Source organism: Sapajus apella, unplaced genomic scaffold (genome assembly GCF_009761245.1).
Source record: "Sapajus apella isolate SASKATOON/1434 unplaced genomic scaffold, GSC_monkey_1.0 scaffold72, whole genome shotgun sequence".
NCBI classification, from domain to species: domain Eukaryota; kingdom Metazoa; phylum Chordata; class Mammalia; order Primates; family Cebidae; genus Sapajus; species Sapajus apella.
The window spans coordinates 8,835,645-8,853,541 of record NW_022437012.1 but is presented as its reverse complement, the minus strand read 5'-3'; the positions used below and the strand labels follow the sequence as shown (position 1 = coordinate 8,853,541).

General features: G+C 37.7%; 1 protein-coding gene across 5 annotated transcripts in view; it reads left to right on the top strand.

Moving 5' to 3' along the window:
* The window catches only part of NCKAP5 (NCK associated protein 5), a 976,754-nt gene that overhangs the window by 229,875 nt on the left and 728,982 nt on the right, over positions 1-17,897 (top strand). Inside the window, exon 1 of one of the 5 annotated variants that reach the window (XM_032250730.1) lies at positions 9,558-13,762. The exons of the other annotated variants lie outside the window; for them this stretch is intronic. The gene's annotated coding sequence lies outside the window, so the exon portion shown is untranslated. Of the gene's footprint in view, positions 1-9,557; positions 13,763-17,897 lie in introns of those variants that run through there. 5 annotated transcript variants of the gene reach the window in all.

The following is a 17,897-nucleotide window of genomic DNA, read 5'->3' as shown; positions in this document are numbered from 1 at the left end:
ATCACTCACTCCCTCTCTCCCTCTTTCTCTTACCTTCTTTCTCACCTCATCACTGTCCAGTAAGGGAACTGATGATGCCAGGCCCAGAGTAAAGTGAGCCCTGGAGAGACTGGCTCTGTTCCAACCTGGTAGAGCCAGTCTGTCTCCGTTTCCAGTGATGTGAGCTGTGTCTAGTCATCCTATTATCTTTGGTACCTATTAAAAACATTGCTCTCTTTTACTCCAGAAACAAGAACTGCATTTCAGTGGTGAGTGATGTGACTACTAAACACAGGAATTAAAAAAAAAATTAAACTCGTCTGGGATTTTCCAGGATAAGAAGTTGTTTCAGAAATTCTGTTGTTTCAGATGTCCTGGAGATTAAGTAGGCCTAAATCACCTCCCGAGCATTTTATGAGGGAATCTGTCATTTGAAAATCTCTCCCTGAAACATTCCCACCCACTCCCCAACCCTCACTTGAATAAGGGAGTAATTAGTGATGAGATCAGAATCTTCACTTAATCTTGACCTATCCCAGATGGTGTAATAGTCATGGCCTTATCAGTGAAGATTAGAAGGGCGGGCCAGGGCTCGTCCAAGGAATTAATGCTTGCATTAATTCAAAGACATTTGAATTTGGGTTAAGACTCTTGCTTGTCTTCTATAGTTCTCCTGGTTTTTATCTAATATTGTTCATTGCTCTCTCACTATTCATTCTGCTGATACATACAGGTATGCATACTCTGCACCCTGGAGTTTCTGAAAGTTACCTCTCAGTCCTGTATTGAATTAAGTCATGCTTTGAAGATACAAAGAAATGTTGTCCTTTAAAAAAAATCTCGGTGGAAAATCCTTTTTAGTTCATCGTTCATTCAACAATTGTTAACTAATCACCTACTATGTGTTGGAATGATGTTGGGTACTGAGGAGCACAGTTTTATAAGCTACTCTTAAGATGTTTGTAATCTTAGAATGGAAAGTATACACTGCTATGTGGCTAAAACTATTCTAAAGTATTTTCACATATTTAACTCACTTCATTTTCACAACACCACCATGGGATATTGTCATTATCAACCCCATTCTACAGATGGGCAAACTGAGGAATATAGAGTGCACAGCTCATCTTAAATTATATAACTAGTAAAGACAGAACTGGGATTGGACCAGGCCCTCTGGCTTCAGCCTATGTTCTTGACTTTACTACTTTACTTTTTCTCCCCGACTTAATTATGATCTCCAGTGAGAGATGAAAGAAAACTTTCCTTGAAATTATTTATCGAATGTGCTTATTTGTTTATCCGTAGTTAACATTTAGCTCTCTCTACACAAATGCTTCTTGAAAAGGAACATTTTGAAAGGTAAGTAACCCTTATGTTCCTATCAAGCATCACCTGGTCAAATAGAAAGGAAGGAAGAGGTAAACACTGAGCTCACTAAACTTATCTTGGATTATCTTTAAGAATTTTTAAATAATATAGAATATTTTTACAGGTAGTCTTGGAATCTTTTTTTTGATTCCAAGTATTTAAACAATGAGTATCTAGAACAATGAGAGAATTCTTTGTCTGGAAGGCATGTGTAAGTATTTACACAATAATATCAACCTTAACTGGACTACACAAACCAGATTCCACCTTGGGCCCTATTACGAGTTGCCCACGTTTCCCGTACATCCTAAAGGTGCCTCCTCCCAAAACCAAACGTCCTTGAGCCCTGAGAACTTAAAGAAGTTAGATAGATCTGTAGTCCCAAAGTACTTACAGAGCAATTTTTTAAGACTTGGGTTCCTGGGAAAGTTTTATTCTATCACTCAGTTATTGTCTTCAATCTGCCATTCACTCAAAGGTTTTCTTGGCCTTAATTCAATTCTCTATCTCCTACACTATCAGTGTTTTTGTTGAGCACTTTTCTATCCAGACAGATAACAGGATTTGGTGACAGCTTTCAATTTCACTACCACTAAAACTTTTGTAGGTATACAATTTCTCTGTGTAGGCTGGTCCCTGACTGTGATTTATTTAGCCTATTATTTATTGGCCTGTAAAACTGGCCCAACTCTGCAAAATAACTCACTAATTCTTCCCGTGTGAAAACCTCTAAAGATATTTATCAACACACATGTAAGTAATCTATCAAAGAGACTCCTGGTCTCTTTGAATTCATAAATAGAATAAAGAGATCCCTGGCCAGTGGAAGGATCACCTAAACTCCAATTTTCAAGGTTCCTGTCATTCTCTTTGGAATATTCAAAATAAAAGGCATCAAATTGGCAAAGAAGTTGTAGTGCCAAAGTTTCTTCAAGTATCTGTGAAAGGCTCCCATTTACACAGTGACGGCCACATCAAATCATTCCTTGGTTGATATGCAAAACAGAAAATAGAACTAGTTAAATAATCAAAGAAAACGTCCAGTTTACCACATTAAAGTCATATACATTTATAACAGATATGAGGTAATATTTCATTGTTCCCTTTAATTATCTCTTTTAAAAAGCTAATAGCTGGTATGCCTGGGAAAGTGGTGAAAACTTGTTCTTCCATGTTTTGCTGGTGCTACTTTCCTTCCTTTCCAGAAGTCATCTTGCATTACATGTCAAGAGCTATAAAAATGTTCTGAATCTTTGACCCATTAATTCTCCTTTTGGGAATCTAACATATGGAGAGATCACAAAAATACAGATATTCGTCACAGCAGTATTTAAGATACTACAAAAAAAGCAACTTGAATGCCCAGAAATGTAGAAATAAAAAATTATAATATCCCCATTTTATAGGATATTATGAAGATGCATAAAGTGGAGAAATTCTTAACATATAACCCATTCACCATAAATAGTTACTGATTGTTTTCTGTGTGCCAGTCACTGTGTCAAGTTCTGAGACTACATTAATGGGCAAAATCATTATCATTTTTTGTGGAGCCCACGGAGCTCATAGTCTTGCAGGAGAGTTATCGTAGTGAAATTAACATGTTACCCTGATGGCCAGGTATTTAGGGGAACAGTTTGATTATTTAAAGACTTGCTGTAAACAAGCTACTTGACAGACTTGTATTTGGAGCTGAGTCCATCAATGCTCAGGATGGATAATGTTGATGTTGAGTTCATCTCTGGCTTAATAGCAACAATAGGCACTGGGAGCACTTGGGTGGGATGGAGGAAGGAAGGGGCTCTCAAAGCACTTCAGTGATCCATGCAATCAGGAGTTGTGAAATGCAGCATTTTAAGATCAGCTGAGTCTTTTTGACTTAACAACATGTTTAGGTTATCAGCATTTCTGCTTTTCTCATGTATTTTCTAAAAAATTCTGTGTGCTGGAAACAAATATTAATAATGAATGAGCAATTATTATTTTACCTCATGAAACTATAATGATGCTAAGTTAGTTGCATGATGCAGATAATGTGGTAATGTGAGTCCTGCAGTTTTATTGTAAACTCCATGATGCCTCCTCTTCAAACTTTAATGTGCTCTTGCTGTGACAAAGGACACCACCAGGCTAGGTGATTAAAGAAAACCCACTTTCGACCTAATTTGTGGCTGTTGAAGCAAAGGTTAAGGAATGAGGTAATGATAGATTCCATGAGTTGGTGTTTATCTGATCCATGTGTTTGGTGAATGTGTCTATTTCAGAGAGAAACAAATTTATTTCTTTTAAATGGGACTCTCTCTTTTATGGGCAACTTTACAAAGTTATGAATCAGTAACCACCCTTCAGTTCTTGAGCCTTTATACTCACATAAATGGATTTGATTCCTCTCCTCAATCCAACATGGAACCTTTTGTTTGTTTCTTATTTTAGTGATAAAAGAAGTTGTGTTTTTCCTTACTTCTTTATTAGCATCATTGCTTTGCCCACCTTTGACAATGGCAATATGAAGGAGCATTTGCTTCTGAAGTATAGATATGATTGCTACAAATAAAATATGCCTCGCACAAATCAACAAAATAGAAACCTTGTTCTGCCATCAAAAAGGCCACTCATTACGTAGATTATATTGGTTCTCTGTGCCTCAGTATCTATGCAGGCATTGTAAAGCTATTCTTGCTTACAGCTGCAGAGATCCCAGCTGCCCTCTTCGACAACTTCAGGATGTTTTCTCCAATAATGAGTCAGTGAAACAGAAAGGTCACATCAAAGAAAAAGCCTTCAGGGCCTCCACGCTGTATACCTTGAAAACAGTTGTCCACCTCTCTCTCCTCTTCTCCCTCAAAAAGGCCAGGCTGTGTAGTGATTAAAATGTTGCATCAACATACGGTAATTCTGTAGAGGAAGTAGTTTACACATCTGGAGACAACTTGAAATGGCCAGTTTAAATATATAAAACATGGAGAGTATGACTGACCAACTTGGTGAGAAAGCAGGGTTCTATGAATATTTGTTTTCAGGGGAATTACCATTTCAATATTCTGAAGTTTTCTTAAATGTAGTGCTAGTTTTTTATCTGTCTCATCAGAACCTGGGCTGAAACTGGAAACCCAAAATTCATGTTCTATTTCCTTGAACTTTGGAAAGATGACCCTAGAAATGAAGCTTTATTTCCATGAAAAATGGAAACATTATGGAGTATGTAGCTAGAAAACTTTCTCATTCTCTCCCTTTCTCATTCTCTCTCTCTCTCTGTCTTTCCTTCTCTCCCTTTCCCCTAGTATATGATTTCTAAGATCAAAATTTTGGCTCCCTAATGATATCAACTTAAAAATTTCAGACCTGTGGAAAGGAAGAATAGGCTTTCCTCACTCCTCCTTCCTTCTCCCTCTCCACCCCCATCCCCATTATTTCCTCCACCTTAAGGACCCAATGATTACTGCCAGATTGTACCCATTTGGGAGATTTTTTATTCATGTATCAACAAACATGCACATACACAGTTGATGTTGGTACAAAAATAGACATATAGACCAAGGAACAGAATAGAGAACACTGAAATAAAGCTGCACATCTGTGACCAACTCATCTTCAACAGTCAACAATAATAAGCAATGGGAAGGACTCCCTATTCAATAAATGGTGCTGGGAAACCTGGCTATTTATATGCAGAAGAAGGAAACCGGACACCTACCTCTCATCATATATAAAAATTAACTCAAGGTGAATTAAAGATTTAAATGTATGACCTCAAATTATAAAAATGCCAGAAGAAAACCTAGGAAATGCTCTTCTAGTGATTGGCTTAGGCAAAGAATTTATGATGAAGACCCCGAAAGCAAAAGCAACAAAATCAAAAGGAGACAAATGAGACTTAATTAAACTAAAGAGCTCTGTACAGCAAAAGAAACTCTCAACAAACAGACAGCCTACACATTGGGAGAAAATATTTGCAAACTATACATCCAACAAAGGACTAATATTCATAATCTGTAAGAAACTGATATGAATCAACAAGAAAAACAAACATATTAAAAAGTAGGCAAAGATAATTATATATACCTACTATGTACCCACAAAATTTAAAAATAAAAAAAATTAAAAGAGCAAAGGATGGCCAGGCGCGGTGCCTCAGCACTTTGGGAAGCTGAGGCGGGCAGATCGTGAGGTCAAGAGATCGAGACCATTCTGGCCAACATGGTGAAACCCCGTCTCTACTAAAAATTACACAAATTAGCTGGGCATGGTGGCGCGCACCTGTAGTCCCAGCTATCTGGGAGGCTGAGGCAGGAGCATTGCTTGAACCTGGGAGGCAGAGGTTGCAGTGAGCTGAGCTCACTTCACTGCACTACAGCCTGGCGCCTGGCGACAATGCAAAACTCTGTCTCAAAACAAAACAAAAAAAGCAAAGAACATAAACAGACATTTCTCAAAAGAAGATATAGTAGCAGTCAACAAGCATATGAAAAAATACGCAACATCCCTAGTCAGAGAAAGTGAAATCAAAACCACAATGTGATACCATCTCACATCAGTCAAAATGGCTATTAGTAAAAGTCAAAAAGTAACAGATATTGGTGAGGTTGTGGAGAAAATGGGAACACTATGCACTGTTAGTGGGAATGCAAATTAGTTCAGCCCCTGTGGAAAGCAGTTTGAAGAGTTCTCAAATAACTAAATTGCGATTTGACCCAGCAATCCCATTACTGAAAATATACCCAAAGGAAAAGAAATCATTCTGCCAAAAAGATACATGCACTGTATTGCCATATATTCATTGCAGCACTATTCACAATAGCAAAGACATGGAATCAATGCAGGTGCCCATCAATGGTGGATTGGGTAAAGAAAATGTGGTACATATACACCATCCAACACTATGCAGCCATAAGAAATGAGACTATGCCCCTTGCAGAAGCAGAAAATCAAATATTGCATATTCTCATTTATAAGTGGGAGCTAAATCTAGGAGGCACACAGACATACAGCTGGGAACAGAAGACACTGAAGGAGGGAGGCAAGGACTCAAAATGGAAGGAGGAAGAGAGGGGAAGGACTGAAAAACTTTCTGTTGGTTACTACATTCACTATTGGGTGAATCATTAGAATCACAGAATCATTAGAATCTCAAACCTCAGCACCACACGATGTACCCTTATAACAAATCTGCACATGGACTGCCTGAATCCAAAATAAAAGTGGAAAATTTTTTTTAGAGTACCTCCAAATTAAAACAAAACAAGACAAAGCAAAATCACCTAATACTGCTGTTTTTTACTTGCTTCTTAAACATAGCATCTCATCATGAACCTTCTTCTGAGGCAGTGTATTTAGAACTGCCTCACCCTTTACAACTCCTGTATAATATTCCACATGGCATAACTTCTGCAACTGTCTACCCACTGGTGGCTATTCAGAATGTTTCCAGTGTTGTGCTGTTACAACAGTCCTGCAGAGGGCACAAATCCTATGTAGTCTTGCATTTGCTCTCATAGGATAGAGTCCTAAAAGTGACTGCTGGTCAAATCATATGTACATTTTAAATTATAACAGATATTGCCAAATTAATTTCTAAAAATATTATAGCAACTTCATTCTTTCTCCAACAGTATATTCAACTGCCTAGTTCCCAATACTTTTAATAGTATTTGGATACTATTAATATTTATAATTTAGTCAATCTAATAGGTAAAATATTGTTTCATTTATATTTGACTATGGTAGCTGATATTTTCAAATTGTCCAGTTGCAATCTTTGATAAATTGTGTGTTCATATACTTTGCCTATTTTTCTATTGGAGTCTGTTTCTAGTACAAGCTGGAAATATTTGGAGGGTTTTGGCTTGGTTCATAGTATCTTTGCTGTAAACATGTAATAAGTTATGTAATTTATGTCTGTTTTTCCCTTTATGGCTTCTGAGTTTAATATCTTATCTCTTTTACTCTCAATTTATAAAAGCAATGTAATGTATTGTTTCCCATTGCTCTTGCTTTTCAGGGTTTAGTTTTACACTGCTAACTTAAATCCCTCAAGAATGTGTTTTTGTACATTGTGTAAAATAGGATTCTAAAAAACTTTTCTTCCACCTGCAAAGCAAATATCCTAATGTAATTTACAGAATAATGTAACTTGCTGATTAATATATGATTTTCTTATTCATCTGAAATATTAGTTTTATCAGAATTTCATTAGCATTATCATAATTAAGTTTCTGGCACGGTTTCTGGACCTTTTTCTAGACTTCCTATTTTGTGCCAATGACTTATTGTTCCTGCACTAGTCGTAGTTAGTTTACTCTTTTGGTGATAGTGTTTCAAACTATGTTTTAATATCTTATAGGACAAAACTTCCTTAAAGATTTGTGTATATGATTGAATATTTATTCTTCCATATGAACTGTAGAGTGGCTTTTGCCTAGTGCCCCTTCTTCCCAAAATAATCCTGTTGTAATTCTTCTTAGAATCATATCACTTATCAATTACTTTGGGAACAATCATCACTTTTATGATAATACCTAAATTCAAATATACATTTATTTCTACTATTCATATGTGAGTTTTAAACATTTTCCTTGTGTAGGTCCTCTTTGGACTATCTTTGTAAAATTTATTCCTAGGTGTATCAGAAGTTCAGGACTTTCCTTCTAATTTCCTTTTCTATCACTGCATAGTATAAGTAAGCATGCTAACTTTTTATATGTATCTTATTTCTAGTTGTATGAATGTATTATTAACATAATCAATTCAGTTGATAGATTTTTTTAATGCTAACATATTTTTATATAACTAAAGTAAGCTATGCTTGGTCATACCATATGTGATTGTCTTACATTGTAATTTTCTTACAAGGCTGAATACAATTTGCTAACATTCTATTTAAAATATTTACATTTAATTTTATAACTGAAATTAGAGTTTTTTCTGTGCTAGTTTATCACAGTTTTTTAATCTGTGCTAAGCACAGATAAAAGTAAAGTAAATTGTGAAAATTTTTATATTTTTCTCTTTTCTGGGACAAATTAAATTACATGGGAATTATTTATTTCTTAAAATTTAAATAGAATCAGATTGTCGTGCTATATTTGCCTATTTTAAAACTATAACATTTTCACAATATTTTTATTACCTTCTTTTGTGTACTTCTGTCTTGTACTTTTGTATTAATTTTAGTCATTAATGTTTTGCTTAAAAAATGTCCATTTTCTAATGCAGTGTCGCCCACATAGTCTGATCATTTTTCAGCTTATCTTCCTACGCATTTATATCTTTTTTCTTAGTCTTGATGTTGTGTGCTTTTATGTTTGTTCCTTAATAAGAATGGCAGAGAGTTGCCTGTTTTATTTGTCTTTTCAAATAACCAGCTTTCAGTTTAATTCATTCTTTGTTTACTTTGTGTTTTGGTGTTGTCCCTGTGCTAGAATATCTTCCCTGAGATTTTTGCATGGTTCTTCCTACTGCATTATGAAAAAGTCTCAGTTCAAATGCTGCAGGGAAAACTTTGCTGACCACCTTTCCTGGCTACACTCCCGATCTCAGTATTGTACTGTATTATACTAGTTTAGGTTCCATATGTCACCATCGGAAATTATCCACTTATTTTAAAAATTTAAATTAGACCATTTTTGTGGGTTTAGAACAGCTTGAGATTTACAGAAAACAATGAAAAGAAGGTACAGAGTTCCCATATACCTCTCATTTAGTTTCTCCTGTTGTTAACATCTTATATCAGTGTGGCACATTGGTCACAAGTAATGATACAGTGTTGTTAACTAAAGTTATCAGCTAAAGATCTTTAGAACCATTTTTCCATCCCAGGGATAAATCCTGCTTGGTCACAATGCATAATCTTTTTGATGCGTCGTTGAATCCAGTTGGCTAATATTTTGTTGAGGATTATTGCATCTACGTTCATCAGAGATATTAGCCTGCAGTTTTCTTACAGTGTCTCTGCCTGGTTTCTGTATTAGATGATGATGCTGGCTTCTTAAAATAAATTTGGAAGTAGTCCCTCTACGTCTATTTTTTTTTGGAATAATTTAAGAAGGCTGAATGTGTAATGCATTTATTTTCTAAATAAAAGCATTTAAGGCTATATATTTTCCTCTGGGTTTTCCTGCATCATGGTTTTGATATGAAGTGTTCTCCATTGTTGTATTTATATCTAAATAACCTGTACTTTGTATTTTTGTTGCATTTTCGATCCTTGGTTTGGATAGAAGACTGTTTTTTAATTTAAAGGCATTTAAGGGTTTTTGTGTTTTTTGCCCTTTCCTCATTCACTTCAGGGAATTTTCAGTGTTTTCTTTGTGGCCACATGCATAATCATTTTCTGTGAATTTCTATCCCATGAGCATAAAAGAAGACTATGCATTTTCTGTTTAGCATACAAAATAGCCACTTACACGCAAATACAGACTCTGTGCTCAATCCTCTTCTGGCTCCCCATTTGAAATATTTAGAATTTTGGTTTCAGATTCTTTTTGTATTTTCCACAATAGTATGCATCTTCTGTTTTAGGAAGGAAAACTTTTTAACCTTCATGTTATTGTGGTTCACTACATGTTATTGTAATTCATTTTGATTTCACCTTATCATCTAATAATTTTTGCTTGTCACTTCTTTTTTTCTTTTATTTTTGCTCTGCCCTCTTTTTCCCTTTTGCCACAGGGCATCCGTTTTCACTGTTATCTAGGCCTGAAATGCTCTCCCTGTAATTGTAATCCTTCATACCCTCATTTTCTGATATAATCCATATGCTGACTGTTCCCCTAATTACTTGCCAAAGACGGCTCTTGTACATACTGTTTTCTGACTGGCTCTGCCTCAGACTCATATGTCCAAACACCACTTTCTTTTCCACATAGCTGTTTATTAGATTCCTCAAATCTCACAGTCAAAATAGGCCTCTCAATCTGTATGTCAGAAGCTCCCTCTTCCCCTGTTCTTCACCTGTGTAATAATGTTTCAAATGTAAACTGTTAAAACCTGGGCATCACCCTGGGTTTGATCTCCTAACCAGGGAGATGTTTGGAACAGAGGATGTGACCAACTGTGAGTAGTGGGGAATTCCCGCAGACTGACGGCTTTACTCTTTGAAGCGGGCCCTGGCATCCAACAAGGCTCCCTCATGGGAAAACCGTTTAATCATTGGCCTCATTTAGAGTTTATATTTTATGGCTTCTCTACTATGAAGTTAAAATTCACAAGGTTCAGAAAACATAAATTACAATAATGCCTTTCATTTTCTTTGTCAAAATGCTTGGACTTGCAAGAATTTTTTTTTTTTTTTTTAATGAGTGTATGAAGTGTTTTTATGGAGGCTGGTTCCCCCTTCCCCTAGGCTTAAACAAATTCTAAAACAGGATTTCTCAAAGTGTCATTTGCCTCAGAACCACCAGGGATTTTATAGAAATGTAGCTTCTGATTCAGGAGGTCTGGGGCAGCCAGGTGTCTTTGCTTCTAACACGTTCCTGATGATGCTACATTGCTAGTCCTACAGACCACATCATGAGGCAAAGTAGCAAGTAAAATCCTTGTACTTTTCACATCACAATTTTTACCCACCTTGAAAATCATTTTATCTGTTCCCTGGCTACAAATGATATCTGTTTCAAAAAGTCAACTGAATTTTAAAGAATCAGAACTTATTGGCTTAGACAAGATGCATAATTATTTATCATATAATATGAAATCACTTCCAAGATGGTGTTCTAACATTATCTGAGTTGGGTGGCCATCTTGGTCAGCCAGGGACTTTTCTGGAGTTAGCACTGACAGTCACACTGATTGGGAAACCTCTGCAGCCTGAGAAAATTGAGAGAATTAACAGCAGCCTGAGAAGGACTCTTCTGTGACCGTGGACAAGTTATAAGTCTTAACCCTGTAACAAAGGGATGTTAAAAGGCATAGTACTCCATGTCACTTAGGAGTTTTGGTGTGTACCTTAAACAATCAATCACTTTTACTTAGTTGCTTCTCCTAAGAGGGAAGTAGAACATGTTTAGACCCTAATTAAGGATTAACCTGCCTGGGGTCACATTAATGGCTTCAAGTTCTCTATCTATACTTTTCTGCCATGTTGAGCACGCAATACCAGTTGCTTTCTGACACATGTGAATGTTATTCACTGGATTTGGAGAAATTAGTCTTGTTTTATAATTTCTCTTTAAGACTTCTTATTAAAAAAAAAATGTAAGCAAACAAAAATCTTCCCTTTCTTGTATTTTCTAAAGCTGGATACAAAAGAGGTAAATGGAATACATTTTAAACATTCTCTTTTGAAAGTTGAGGTTTTTTCTGATTTACTTCTGGAAATGTCAGTCATATTTGCTAGTTATTTTCCACGAGCTAATACTTATCTCACCATTGATGACATTCATAATATTATTTGAAAAAATTACTTGGTATGGGCTAAAATTTATGAAAACTGCCTTTAAAAACCAACTAAAGGTCATATAGCACCTTGTCCTTCCGGTGGGATTGCAAGATAAATGTCAAAAATCCATTCTAATTGGATCCAGAAGTCCCTGGGCATTTGGCAATTAGCAGTAGCAATTCTTCAATTAATAACATATAATATTCCTAATGCCAAGTGTATTATATGTTATTAAGCAAAAAGGGTTCTGAATAGGTCTTGGTTTAAAAAAGAACAGGCTTGACTGAGGCGCAACTTCCCTTCAGTTTTATGATGATTCAACTTTTGATACAAACGTATTAATGGATTGAAATCAAACTGTGCTTCTAGGATGTGAAGGAGAGGTGTGGAGCGTCATTCCACTTACAATCACTGACTGACTCAAAAAGGTCTTGAGCCACAATCAAGAAGCAGGCATTAGCTATGGGCCATCAGTTTTCACTGGAATGGTGGCAATGTCAGTTAGTATTTGTCAAAACTCTGAATACCTTATAGTAAAATATCCCAACAGACTGTAAGAGTTCGTCTTAGAAACACTTGGGGAAGTGTCCATGTGGAACTAGAAAATTGTCTGAGAAACTGATTAATAAAGCTGCTTCCATGCAGAGAGGCTCCTGAGCTTGGAACATGTTCCAAATTAGATGTATTGGGATCCCCAGGCTGTGTTTTGCAATTTAAATACACCGGGATTTTCTGTGGCAGCCTTTTAGGCTCCCCAGTGGTGGGGTCCTTTGAATGTTCACACATAAATGGGGGTCTTTGTTCTCTGGAGCATGAAACTGAAGTAAGTTTTGGTAGAAAAGGGATTGTGTGGGTATATTTGAGAACCATGCTTTGGTGGTAAATTCAACCTTAAAAAAAAAAAAAAATCCCGAAGTGAATAGCTTTTGAGGCTTCTCATCATAGATGAAGTTAAAGGCTGCAGTTTTAGTGATGCCAAGTGGCTTGACATATCCATCTCTATTATTTAAAAAAGCTATCAACACTTCATTAAGTGTCAGGAAATGTTGCCTTAGAAAAGTCATAGACTAGGAGGGCAGTGAGAGATCCCTGTTTACCTTTGGCCAAGCCTGTTTGTTCCAGATGAATTCCTTTGACCAGAGAAAAATGTTACTCTGTGACCTGAATTCTTCTTTCCCTGGTCCTGAAAATGAGCCACAGGCAGTTAGTCCCTCTATTCACTGGGTTTATCTGCTTTTTCGGCTCTCTGAAGAATCCTCCTAGATTTGTAGCACCAAGGGATCTATAGGAGACAGCTAGCTTTCACTGTTGAGACATCTTTATTCAGGACACAACTTGCCAAAAAAAACAAACAAAAAAACAACAAAGGGCTGCTCTCTTTAATATTCTACAGTTCGCCTGTGGCATATATGTAGGCAATCCTGTTCATCGGTAGGACCATACAGCAAACTGTGTTGGGTGTAAGCTCCTTGAGGACAGAGGCCATGTATGCATCATCCGTTTGTCTTCCTGATATACCCTGGTCCATTAGAGATGTCACTCTAAGTGTTGCCATCTTTGGGAATTCTCTGGCCTTAATTGCTCTATCCCTTCCCAGCCAGCCTGGAATGGGACTGTCCGCTGTGCTCTGTGCTCTGGCAGAATAGCACATACCATGTTATTTCGTCTTTTTCCCACTAGAATCTGGGGAGTGGATCTTTCATTTCTATATCCCCAGTGCCAAATGCAGTAGGCGCTCGGTACATGTGGAAGGAAATGAATGAATGGAAGGCACTAGATAAAGTTTAGCTGAGTTGGATTGAATAAAGCAGGCACACCCTCCAGCTATCACTGGGGTGGGATTTAGTGCAGGTGATGTAATGTGACTTGACAGGGTAGTTAAATATTGACAGACAGGAGGAAGCACGCTGGCCCTGTTCAGAAAGAGGAAAGTAAGGGCTGACTGTGGCTGTTAGATCAGAGAGCTGAGGCTGGAAGTGGCTGCAGTGGTCCTGATGACCCAGCTGAGGTCACTGGTTGGCTCTTGCTTCAGTAGAGGTAAGGTTTGGATCCTGGCTGGGATAATAATGGATTGTGATGTGAGTAAACGCAGGCTGTGCCCATGGCTTGGAGATGGCTTGTATCCCAGACGCTCTCTGCTGGCTGCCCACTTGTATATAGCTCAGACTGATCCTCATTTAAGGCAAGGAGCATGAATTCTATTTGAATCTCTCTCCCCTCTCTCCACCTTATCCACGCTCCTTAATGATCTGTGCTTTAATGTAACCTCTTAAAGTGGTAGGGGCTGGATGCTGATTCATGCATTTTGAATACTCAGGTGAGGAATTTGTACATATGAATTAATTTGTAAGCATTCTTTGATGTTAATGATTAGAGATATGTGTAACAATAGAATTAGGAGGCCGTAAACATGTTCAGTGCGACCTGGATGCTGCTTTATATAGGCAGGGGTGGGGTAGGGAGGAAAACTGCATTGGGCAATGTTTTTAGCTCTAATGTGGAATGAGGGAGCAAGCAGAGGTGAGTTCAAGGAGGATATTGGGCAAGTGAGAAAATGCCAACAGACAGCAGACAGAGAATTGTTTTAGGCGAGTCTAGCTCTGCATTTAGAATAGCACGCATGTCACCTTGAGGAAAAAAGGCCCCATTTGACTGTAGAAAGACTGTTGAATCAGCTGGCATGGCTCAGGGTAGCTCTTTAGGAAAGAAGAGTTGGTATCCTGCTCATAATTAAATAGTCACATGCAGCAGTAAGAACCAGCCGGGGCAAGTCTCTATTAGTTCCTTGTCTTTAGAGAAGAAGAAAACGCTGGGTGACTGCTGAGCAGCAGTGGGGCGAGGCAGGCTGTTTGAGAATCAAATCTTGGTTCGGATTTCTGCTGAACAAGTGACAAGGTAAGGCAGCCTAATCTCTGTGAGCCTTTATTTCTTCAACTGTGAAATGGACAGAATAAAACCTCCTGGCAGGTTACTGTGAGGCTTGAATAAAATACGTAAAAACACATCGGATGCTGCCTGGCCCGTAGCAGCTCACCCCGAGATATTACTTCCCCTTTCCTGATTTCAAAAGATTTAGCATATTTTATCTTTTTTGAAGTAACAGCTTTATTGAGATGTAATTTACATACAGACTCTCCACTCATGAAAGTGTACTATTCTCAGACTTGTGCAGCCATCACCACAAGCAAGTTTAGAATGTTTTCATCACTGCAAAAAGAAACCTCATAACCAGTATCAGTTGTTTCTCATGTCCTCCCAAGGTCCCAGCCCTACCCTAGCTGGCAGTAATCTGGCTCTCTGGAATTTGCCTATTCTGGACGTTTCATGTAAATGGAATCGTACAATATGTGATGGCTTACAACTAGTTTCTTTCACTTGCCATAATATTTTCAAGATTTCTCCATGCTGCTGTACTTCATTTTTAATTGCCAAGTAATACCCCAATGTACAGGTATAAAATGTTTCATTTATTTATCATTTGATGGAAATCCAGGTTTCTACATTTTGACTGTTATAAATAATGCTACTATGAAATTCATTTGGGTGAACAAATGTGTCTATCTTTTTAATAGTGTCTTAAAATGAATAGATTTTCTTACCCTATCTTCCCCAAAAGATATTTGAAAACCCAGTAGAGAATACTAGGGGAGGCCCCCTTTTACTCAGCAGAAATTGAAAGAAATATCAAAACAATGATCACTTTCCTTCAGAATATTGGAATACAAAAGTGGGTCTTTGGCAGTGTTTAGAGCATCATGCAAAAGTGAATAAAATAAACCAGTTCCTTTAACTACCTTGTGAATGTGTATATGTCTCCAAGGCTATACACATTATCACTATAGGATGAGGGGTATGTCACACATGCATATAGTCGTTATGTTTTTTCAGAAATAATCACGAATGGTTTTACTAAGTAGGAAAATAGAAGCAGCATGTGGTAGGGAAGGGTTTGCAAAATGAAATGTGTAAACAGCCCAGAACAATCATATAAATGAGTGAAATGGATGGTTAAGAGGAGCATATGTGTGAGCGTGGAGATACGTTCTAAATCACCTACGGCCTCATCATCAGGGAGACCTTAGGGCGTGGTAATGGCTGTGGCACACAAAAGAATATATATTTCACCTAAAAAGGGAGGAAAACATTGAAACTCCAGCTGTAGGCTCATGCACCTCTAATTATGTACCATGTACCACGGAGGTACATGGCTCACCTAACTATGTCTTTTTTCCATATAAGAAATTTAAAATTATTTTTAAAAATCCACTTTATGAGCCAAATGAAATATGGATGTGAGCCATGTTTACCCCCTTAGAGATCAGTTTGTGGCCTTTCCAATGGGATAAATAGTATGACTGGGCAACCATAGGATTTGGGGACAAATTCCAATGTTGCCCTCTACTAATTCCATTACTCTTTGTTGCTATTTCTTGGAGCCTCTATTTCCTATTTGGAAAATAACGAGATTTGTTGAAATGTGCTCCTGTGGTCCTTTTTACCTTGAACATTCTAGAGTTGCATGACTGCCACAGTTCAGCATTCTATCTCTGATTGCAACAGCACAGAAGCATTAGGGACAAAGAACAGAGTTCCAATTGACTACGACCTTAGGAGGCAGACACGCTCTAAACAACCTCCTTTACATGCCTTATAGTGCCAATCTGCTTGTGACGAAACCTCTCAGGCTTTATGTGAAAATGCCTTTTAGGTTTGCCTTCATTTTTAAAAGAAATGTTTTCTGTAGAAGGCTTTTTTCTTTCATTGTGACTAAATTATGCCCTCAGTCTGAACCCACACAAAGGGTAAAAGTTTCCCTGATTTTATCACTGTGTTGAAACACTGAGGTTCATTTATTTGTCTATTTTTAAATTTATTTAAGACTGACCTATCAGAAACATTAAGGGCAATGGAGTTTTCTAGTTCTGTTAGTTGAAGATTTCATGAAGAAATGTTTCCAGTTGAAATGGCCCAAACTGCAGAGGTCACAGTTTAATCAAAGAACTGGGTGTTTGCCTTGCACTGGTATATACCACCCAGTTTTGCTTGATGTTGAACTATAGACCTGAGAGAGGCAAGAATAAAATAGCAGCCCCCATACCATTGGAACTATGCTCTTGAATCCTTCTTTTGCCCCCGATCCTTCTCTTTTCTCACTCCTAGTCTGGTCCGGAGTCACTTACTAAAACCATACTAAGAGCCAAGCACTTTTATGTTTGGGAGCAGCCCTGAGGTCTGAACAGTCTAATTACTACATACTTGGGTTCAGTGTGCTTTTCATTCCTTTTATAATGTATTCCTCCAAGCCATCCTATGAGGTAGAACAGAGCTATTGTCTCTGTTTGACATTTAAGGAAATTGAGGTTCTGTGCTTGTTGGAAGTCTCAGAGTTGATTAGCTGCAGAACCGGAATCAGAATGCCCATCACCCAAGGTACTTGTCAATCACTTAGTCGCAAAGACAATTCCCATCTCAGCGAAGTAAATCATTAAAGCAAGGTCAAAGAAGTCCTGTGTAGCAGCTTCTAATGCTAGTCTCTGAGAAAATGTCCATTGTAAAGAGCAGTTTGTGAAGGCTAAAACCATATATTGCACATATTTAAGTGAAGTGGGTCTCAACATTTTTTCCTATTGACTCCCTACATCCAGGCAAGTTTGCCTTAAACCCTCTTGACTGAAATATCGTAGTTTTAAAGTTCATCTAAGAAATGTATTCCCTCTGTCACTAATTTTAGTGTCTAACAACCCTCCCTGTTTGAAATGTTTTCCTTATGTCAACCAAATTTCTCACATTGCAGTTTACATTCATTTTCTCCTACGTCTTTTCTTCTCACTCAAAATGTTGAACAGCTGGTCACATTCACCACATAATAGCTTTTTCACCATTATGGCCTACTTGACCCACCCCACCTCCAGCCTTCTCTTCTCCAGGCAAAATAATACCAGGGCCATTTAGCCTTTGCTCCCAGGTCCTGTTGTTCCATCCTTTGATCTACATTGTGGTTCTCCTCTGAATCCTCCCGTTGGAGGCCCAGGAGGACAATAGCTCCATCTTGTCAAAAGCGCGCTGAGGCCTCTCAAATGAGAGGTAACAAAGCCTGGGGCTCCCATCCCAACCCCTCGGATTAGCATATTTCCCACATTGTGCACCTCGACAGCTCTCTGCTGGGAAGGAC